The sequence below is a fragment of the Monodelphis domestica genome, chromosome 3 (assembly GCF_027887165.1).
Source record: "Monodelphis domestica isolate mMonDom1 chromosome 3, mMonDom1.pri, whole genome shotgun sequence".
NCBI classification, from domain to species: Eukaryota; Metazoa; Chordata; class Mammalia; order Didelphimorphia; family Didelphidae; genus Monodelphis; species Monodelphis domestica.
This window is the reverse complement of record NC_077229.1, coordinates 87,807,066-87,815,399: the sequence shown is the minus strand read 5'-3', so window position 1 is coordinate 87,815,399 and position 8,334 is coordinate 87,807,066.

The window sequence follows — 8,334 nt, the reverse complement described above, 5'->3', positions numbered from 1 at the left end:
TGACACAAACATGGTACTAATTCCAAAGCCAGGCAGGCCAAAAACAGAGAAAGAAAATTATAGACCAATCTCCCTAATGAATATAGATGCAAAAATCTTAAATAGGATACTAGCAAAAAGACTCCAGCAAGTGATCAGAAGAGTCATTCACCATGATCAAGTAGGATTTATACCAGGGATGCAGGGCTGGTTCAATATTAGGAAAACAATCCACATAATTGACCACATCAATAAGCAAACCAACAAAAATCACATGATTATCTCAATAGACGCAGAAAAAGCCTTTGATAAAATACAACACCCATTCCTATTAAAAACACTAGAAAGCATAGGAATAGAAGAATCATTCCTAAAAATAATAAACAGTATCTATCTAAAACCATCTACTAATATCATCTGCAATGGGGATAAACTAGATGCATTCCCACTAAGATCTGGAGTGAAACAAAGATGCCCATTATCACCTCTGTTATTTGACATTGTACTAGAAACACTAGCAGTAGCAATTAGAGAAGAAAAAGAAATTGAAGGCATTAAAATTGGCAATGAGGAGACCAAGTTATCACTCTTTGTGGATGACATGATGGTATACTTAAAGAATCCTAGAGATTCAACCAAAAAGCTAATTGAAATAATCAACAACTTTAGCAAAGTAGCAGGATACAAAATAAACTAACATAAGTCATCAGCATTCATATATATTTCCAACACATCTCAACAGCAAGAATTAGAAAGAGAAATCCCATTCAAAATCACCTTAGACAAAATAAAATACTTAGGAATCTATCTGCCGAGACAAACACAGGAACTATATGAACACAACTACAAAACACTTTCCACACAACTAAAACTAGACTTGAACAATTGGAAAAACATTAACTGCTCATGGGTAGGACGATCCAATATAATAAAAATGACCATCCTACTCTAACTCATTGTAGCAGTCCACCCCTAGCTATGGGCAAGGGGAACAGTTGGTATGTGAAGATTGCCTTAAAAGAGAGCATGCTCAGTCTTGAGCATGCTCAGTATTGCACATGGCTGGGAAGGCCTCTGACCCTTGACCCCAGCTTCCCCCAGGTTAGGCGGGAAAACAGGTTTCTTTGTTCTGGCCTGGTTAAGAGAAACCACACCTATGCCTTGTCATTAACCAATGAGGATCATCCCTATGTACTGTGTATCAAAGGGTATATGTAGCCCAGCAAGCTCCGCCTCTCTCTCTCTCTTTCAAGCTAGCTGATGGCTGTCCTGGCAGGAGCTCCTGAATAATTTCCTGTAGTATTATGTCCAGGCTTTTTCTTTTGTCATAGTCTTCTGGTAGACCTATGATTCTTAAATTGTCCCTTCTCGAACAATTTTCTAAATCATCTGTTTTGTGAATGAGATGCTTCATATTTTCCTCAATTTTTTCATTCTTTTCATTTTGTTTTATAGTGTCCTGTTGCCTTGTGAGGTCACTTAATCCCAGTTGTTGTATTCTTGTTCTTAAAGACTGGATTTCATCCCTGGCTTTTTGGTCATCCCTCTCCTTCTGGTCTGATTTTCTTTGGAGGTCATCTTTCATCCTCTTTACCTCATCTTTCATCTTCTTCACATAATCTTTCATCTCCTTTGCCTCATTTTCCAGCTGGTTGATTTTGGCTTTCAAGACACTATTTTCTCATTTTAGTTCAAGTGCCTCAGTTTCCAGATGACTTATCTTAATTTTTAAGTTCTTTTTCTAATTTTCTTCAGCCTCTCTTAATTGTGTTTTGTGTTCTTCGACAACCTGTATCCAATTAGCTGGGATTTCTGATTTATTGTTTGCTAATCTCTTCCCCTCTGTTCCATTTGCTGAGTAGAAGCTATTGTAGTTTCTTTCTTCTTTTTCTGTCGTTTGCTCAAATTCACCCCTTCTTTATTCCCCGTATTTGTGCTCTTGCTCCTCTCATTTTTTTTTTGGTTTGGGGGCTTCTGTCAGTCTCCCCACTTGGAGCTTTAACAGGAGATCTCTTGGTGTAGTCTCTGGTGGAGGTTTGTTGGGGTTGAGCTTCCCTGTCCTCTGCAGGCTTTTGATTGTATTAAAGTCCAGCAGTCAATGAGGATGGATGTTGAGCCTGGGCTTCACTGAGTTCTGAAGACTTTTGATGGGATTAAGTTCAGTTTAGTTGGGCTGGGTGTGCTCTGAGTCCAAAACTTCCTGTAAGGCTAGAACAAATATGGAGGATCTCCACAGCTCTGTCCAGGCTGCCAGGTCTATTATCCCTCTCCAGCTCCTTCCCCGCTGTCTGTGTTGGAGACTCTGAACTTATCACAGCCCTGGTTGCAATGTACGCCCTCCAGACCAGCACCTTTGCCTGCCCAGAAGTTCCCACTGCCTCTGGGGTCTGGGAGTCCCAGAGCTCTGGGTGGGAGGGGGGATGGGTCCTGGGACCTTCCTTCTGTCTTCCCCTTAAACCCGAGTGTTCTCAGATTCTGGCTTTTTGGGGGGCATACCTTTTGTGACTTTTTAAAAGTGCTAATATTTTGACAACTCTATAATAGTTATATGTATTTTATCATATGCATTGAAAATTCTTATTCTAAGAAGGGGAGCATAGACTTCACCAGTCTACAAAAGGCTCAATGGCAAAAACAAACAAACAAACAAAAAAAACGTTTAAAAATCCTCATTCTAGAAAATTCATAAAGTCCTTTCTGATTCTGAAATTCTATTCAAGAGGTCCTCAACTGAACTCACAATCTAGAGCTTTAGTCCCATTTTGCCTATTTGAGATGAATAAAATTTTGTTGCACATTTCCAAATGTTTCCCAAGCTTTCAAATTAACATTAACAAAACTTCCTTCTATTCTTTCTTCTACTCCACCACACACCCATAGCTGCCTGTTATTATATCAATAAATGGCTTATCATCTGTGAACCTCATTTCAGAAACCTGAGTGATCTTTGACTCCTTGTTCACTTTCTCTTTCCACTCCACCTGATGATATATACACCCACATCCAAATAGCTGCCATGTCCATTTGTTACTCCTGAAATATCTTATCTCTGTGCCACTTTCACTTTTACATCCAGATTAGACTTCATATCTTCTCAGTTGGATTTTTAAAAACTTAATGTTTTTTTCCATATTACATGTTAATACACTTTAATAATCACTTTCTGACATTTTATGATCCATGTTCTCTCCCTCCTTCCCACTTCTTCCCCCTCTTCAAGTGTATAATTGAAAATCTGTTACCCTAAAAAAGAACTATATATTCCAAGAGCCCATTGACTTCCTGTCATTTCATACTTCCTATAGACAGAGAATAAAGGGAGTGGGCTTTGAGGCTCCTCCTCTCTGATGTAGAATCAGCAGTGATGGTAGGGAGTGGGGATTTTGAAAATGGCTAACCAACCATGGGCACATGGTTTTTATTCTGTATCCTCTTTATTCCTTGATTTCTAATGATCTTTAATAAACCTCTTAAAATATAATATTTTTTGTTATTGAGATTTAATTTTAACTTTTACACAAGACAGCAGGTTGATATAGGTTGGACATATGCTATCATGCAATACGTATTTCCATGTTTGTCATCTTGTAAAAGTAAAAACATGAAGACCTGCAGCCTCTCCAAGAAATTCTCACATGGGTTTAAGTACCTAGAAGAGAAGCCAAGAACTAGGAGACTATGGGTAAAAGGTTTAAAGATTAAGGAAGTGATGGCATAGATAAAACAAACACACAAGACACCCAGAGATGTTCCGAGTCATGTCAGCAAGCCAGCTCCCCCTCAGAGAGTCTGAGAGAGAGAGAGAGACCAAGTACTGATTTTATTGTAGGATACTAGGATTGGGGGGTTTGTGGGATGTTAATCAAACAAGTAAAACAACAGAAGTATTACCATAATATTGACATCCATTAAAAGATAAAGGAATGGATAGCAACGCAATTGTACAGCAGGGTGACCAGGAAAGAAAGCTCACTTCAAAGTCCTTCCTGACTTAGATCAAACCTTCTTTTTCCCAGAACACTGGTACCAAACTTATTTAGATGTTAAGTGTAGGTCTTAGACATTACAAAAGACATTTGCAAATTACTTGGTAGCCTTCCAGACTGCAGATAATAATAGAGGCTTAATTTTTAAGTTCAAAAAAATTTAAGTCCCATCCAATTTAAGGATTCAGAAATCAATCATATGAAATATTAGAAATATATCCTTAAGTCTGGTTCATGAACTCTTTGCTCATTAGAGTCAGCTTTTGAATACATCTTTAATATCATCATGATGTGTTATAACTGAAACCCTTCAAAACATATTGCTTATACCAGAGAAAAAATTGTGAAGGAAATAAAGTGAAGAATGGTATTCTTCAAGCTGCATTTGGACTCCATCAATTTCTTGTGTGGGAGTAAATAGCCTTTTTTGTCATGAGTCCCTTGAAGTTGTCTTGGATCATTGTATTGCTGATAATAGTCAAGTTATTCACAGTTGATCATCACAAATTATTGCTATTACCATGTGCAATATTCTCTTGGTTCTGTAATAATTAAAGTATAATATTTCCTGCTACCCAGAGATATATATTTTATAAAGTTTTATTAGGAAGGGTAGACAATCATTCCTAAGTAACTTGATTCATGGAGTCAAGTTATAGCCCTTTGGACATGGTTCCAGATTACTCTCTAGACTGATTTCATTAGATATAACAGCTCTACCAACAGTATTGGTGTCCCAATTTTCCCACATCTGCTCCAACATTTATCATTTTTCTCTTTTGTCATATCACTCAGCCTAATAGGTGTGAGGTGGAACCTCAGAGATGTTTTAATTTGCATTTCTATAATTAATAGTGATTTGGAGCATATGATTAAAGATAGTTTTAATTTCTTCATCTGAGACATGTCTGTCTCATATCCTTTGACCATTTGCCAATTGGGGAATGCCTTGAATTCTTATAAATTTGACTCCATTCTCTATATATTTGTGGAAAAGGGCCTATGCCAAAAACATTTGTTACAAAATCCTACACACACACACACACACACACACACACACACACACACACAAAATTTGTTGTTTCTCTCCTAATCTTGGTTGCATTGGTTTTGTATGTGTAAAACTTTTTTTTTATTGGCAAATACTATTTATAGCAAATACAAGTAAGGATTTTCTAAGTATTAGATGAGATTTGAGACATCAGTTATATTGTTAACAACAACAAGAATCACAATAATAAGGGCTAATATGTATATGGCATCTTAAGATTTCTGAAGCATTTTACATGCAAGTCCATTTGACCACTATAACAATCTTGTGAAGTAGGTCCTATTAATATCTCCATTTTGCAGATAAGGAAACTGAGGCTGATAACCCCAATTACTCAGAAAGATATCGTAGTAAATGCCACACAGAATTTGAACTCAGTTTCTGCTGATTCCAAGTCTAGTACACTATCTTCTTCTTCTTTTTTTTTACTTTTAAACATTATTTTATTTGGTCATTTTCAAACATTATTCATTGGAAACAAAAATCATTTTCTTTTCCTCCCCCCATTTCCTGCCATCCCTCCCAGAGCTGACGTGCGATTCCACTGGGTATCACGTGTGTCCTTGATCCGAACCCATTTCCATGTTGTTGGTATTTGCATTAGGGTGCTCATTTAGAATCTCTCCTAAATCATATCCCCTCAATCCCTGTAGTGAAGCAGTTGCCTTTTCTCAGTGTTTTTACTCCCACAGTTTGTCCTCTGCTTGTGGATAGTGTTTTTTCTCATAGATCCCTGCAGATTGTTCAGGGATATTGTAAAGCCATTAATGGAGAAGTCCATTAAGTTCGATTGTACCACAGTGTGTCAGTCTCTGTGTACAATGTTTTCCTGGTTTTGCTCCTTTCGCTCCGCATTACTTCCTGGAGGTTGTTCCAGTCTCCATGGAATTCCTCCACTCTATTATTCCTTTTAGCACAATAGTGCTAAATAACCAACATATACCACAATTTGTTCAGCTATTCCCCAATTGAAGGGCTTCCCCTCATTTTCCAATTTTTTTGCCACCACAAAGAGCACAGCTATGAATATTCTTGTACAAGTTTTTTCCTTATTATCTCTTTGGGGTGCAAACCCAGCAATGCTATGGCTGGATCAAAGGGCAGTCTTCTATCGCCTTTTGGGCATAGTTCCAAATTGCCCTCCAGAATGGTTGGATCAATTCACAATTCCACCAGCAATGAATTAATGTCCCCACTTTGCCACACCCCCTCCAGCATTCATTACTTTCCTTTGCTGTCCTGTTAGCCAGTCTGTTGGGTGTGAGGTGATACCGCAGAGTTGTTTTGACTTGCATCTCTCTGATTACCAGAAATTTAGAGCACTTTTTCATGTGCTTATTAATAGTTTTGATTTCTTTAACTGAAAACTGACTATTCATGTCCCTAGCCCATTTATCAATTGGAGAATGGCTTGATTTTTTGTACAATTGATTTAGCTCTTTATAAATTTGAGTAATTAAACCTCTGTTAGAGGTTTTTGTTATCAAGATTGTTTCCCAATTTGTTGCTTCCCTTCTGATTTTAGTTACATTGGTTTTGTTTGTATAAAACCTTTTTAATTTGATGTAATCAAAATTATTGATTTTACATTTTGTGACTCTTTCTATGTCTTCCTTAAGTCTTTCCCTTCCCAAAGGTCTGACATGCATACTATTCTGTGTTTGCCTAATTTCCTTATACTTTACTTCTTTATGTTCAAGTCATTCACCCATTCTGAGTTTATCTTGGTGTAGGGTGTGAGGTGTTGATCCAGACCTAATCTCTCCCACACTGTCTTCCAGTTTTCCCAGCAGTTTTTGTCAAATAGTGGGGTTTTGTCACAAAAGCTGGGGTCTTTGGGTTTGTCATAGACTGTCTTGCTGAGGTCATTTACCCCAAATCTATTCCACTGATCCTCTTTTCTGTCTCGTAGCCAATACCAAATTGTTTTGATGACCACTGCTTTATAGTATAGTTTGAGATCTGGGACTGCAAGGCCCCCTTCCTTTGTATTTTTTTTCATTATTTCCCTGGATATCCTTGATCCTTTGTCCTTCCAAATGAACTTTGTTATGTTTTTTTCTAATTCAGTAAAAATAATGTTTAAAAGGGAAAAAAAAGGCTCCAAGAAAAAAAAAGAAACAGGAAATCTAAGAAGGAATTAATTAATTACCCTCAGTTGGAGGTTTGTATAGAGAATGTTTACCTACTCTGGGAAGTTGGAATTTCCCTGGAGGACAGGTGGCTATTAAATTAAAGGCAATCAACAGAAATGTAGCAATAATTCTTATGGGTTATTCCTAATAACACTGCAGCTCACGAGACCACATAGTTGTATTTCCCATTAAAAAATCAGCCACTAATAAGTGACATAATCTGAAAATACAAAGCAAAACATATTTACATGACATTTCACTCACAAACATGAATGAAACTGTTCCCCTAATGCACAGTGTCAGTACAGAGAGGAGACACACTTAAAATCAAATCCCAAGTAGTGTGGCACCCAGATAGGGAATACATGTGGCCAGGACAACTCATAACTCTAAAACTATAGACCTTGATATCCTCATTTTTTAGCCATTATTATTATTATTATTTAAATGTTATTATATACCTAGTAACCATCCACAACAAAAATATTTAAACAAATGCAAAAAAAACCATACAAAACCATGAATTCCACATTGTTTATAATTTGTTTAAAATATGTGAATTATATTTGTATCTTCTGTTTTTTCATGCCCTTTGGATTTATTTTGATACTCTCTTCTCTTGATTTTGTGAGTCATTTTTTAATATAATCATAATATGTATTATTCTTATTCTCTTTACGGCTCTTTATATATTTCCCTTATTTTCTTTTTATTTACAATATTTGTCATTTCTAATAATACTATCCATTACATTCAAATATCACCATCTATTTAGCCATTTCCCCCAATCATTGCATTTGTGTTATTTTGAATAATTTTGTCATCACAAACAAAGCTTCCATAAATATTTTCATACATAAACAGCTTTTTTCCCTCTCAATAATGCCCTAGGGCCTAATCCTATTAATGGGATCCCTAGATTAAAAAGCAGAAGCCATTGATATATATATTTCTATCTTGTTTTCTAAAAAAAACCAATTCATAGCTACTCTAACAATTTGATGTTAGGCTTTTTTTCTCCACGTTCTTATCAACATTTAATTTGATCAACTTAACCAGGCTGGTTCTCAGATAACATATTTAGTTAGATTGGACATTGGCAGACATAATCTGTTGACTGGACCATACTCTCTGTAGCAGTCCAATCCATAGGTATTATGGAGAGACAAGGATTGTGAGTGAG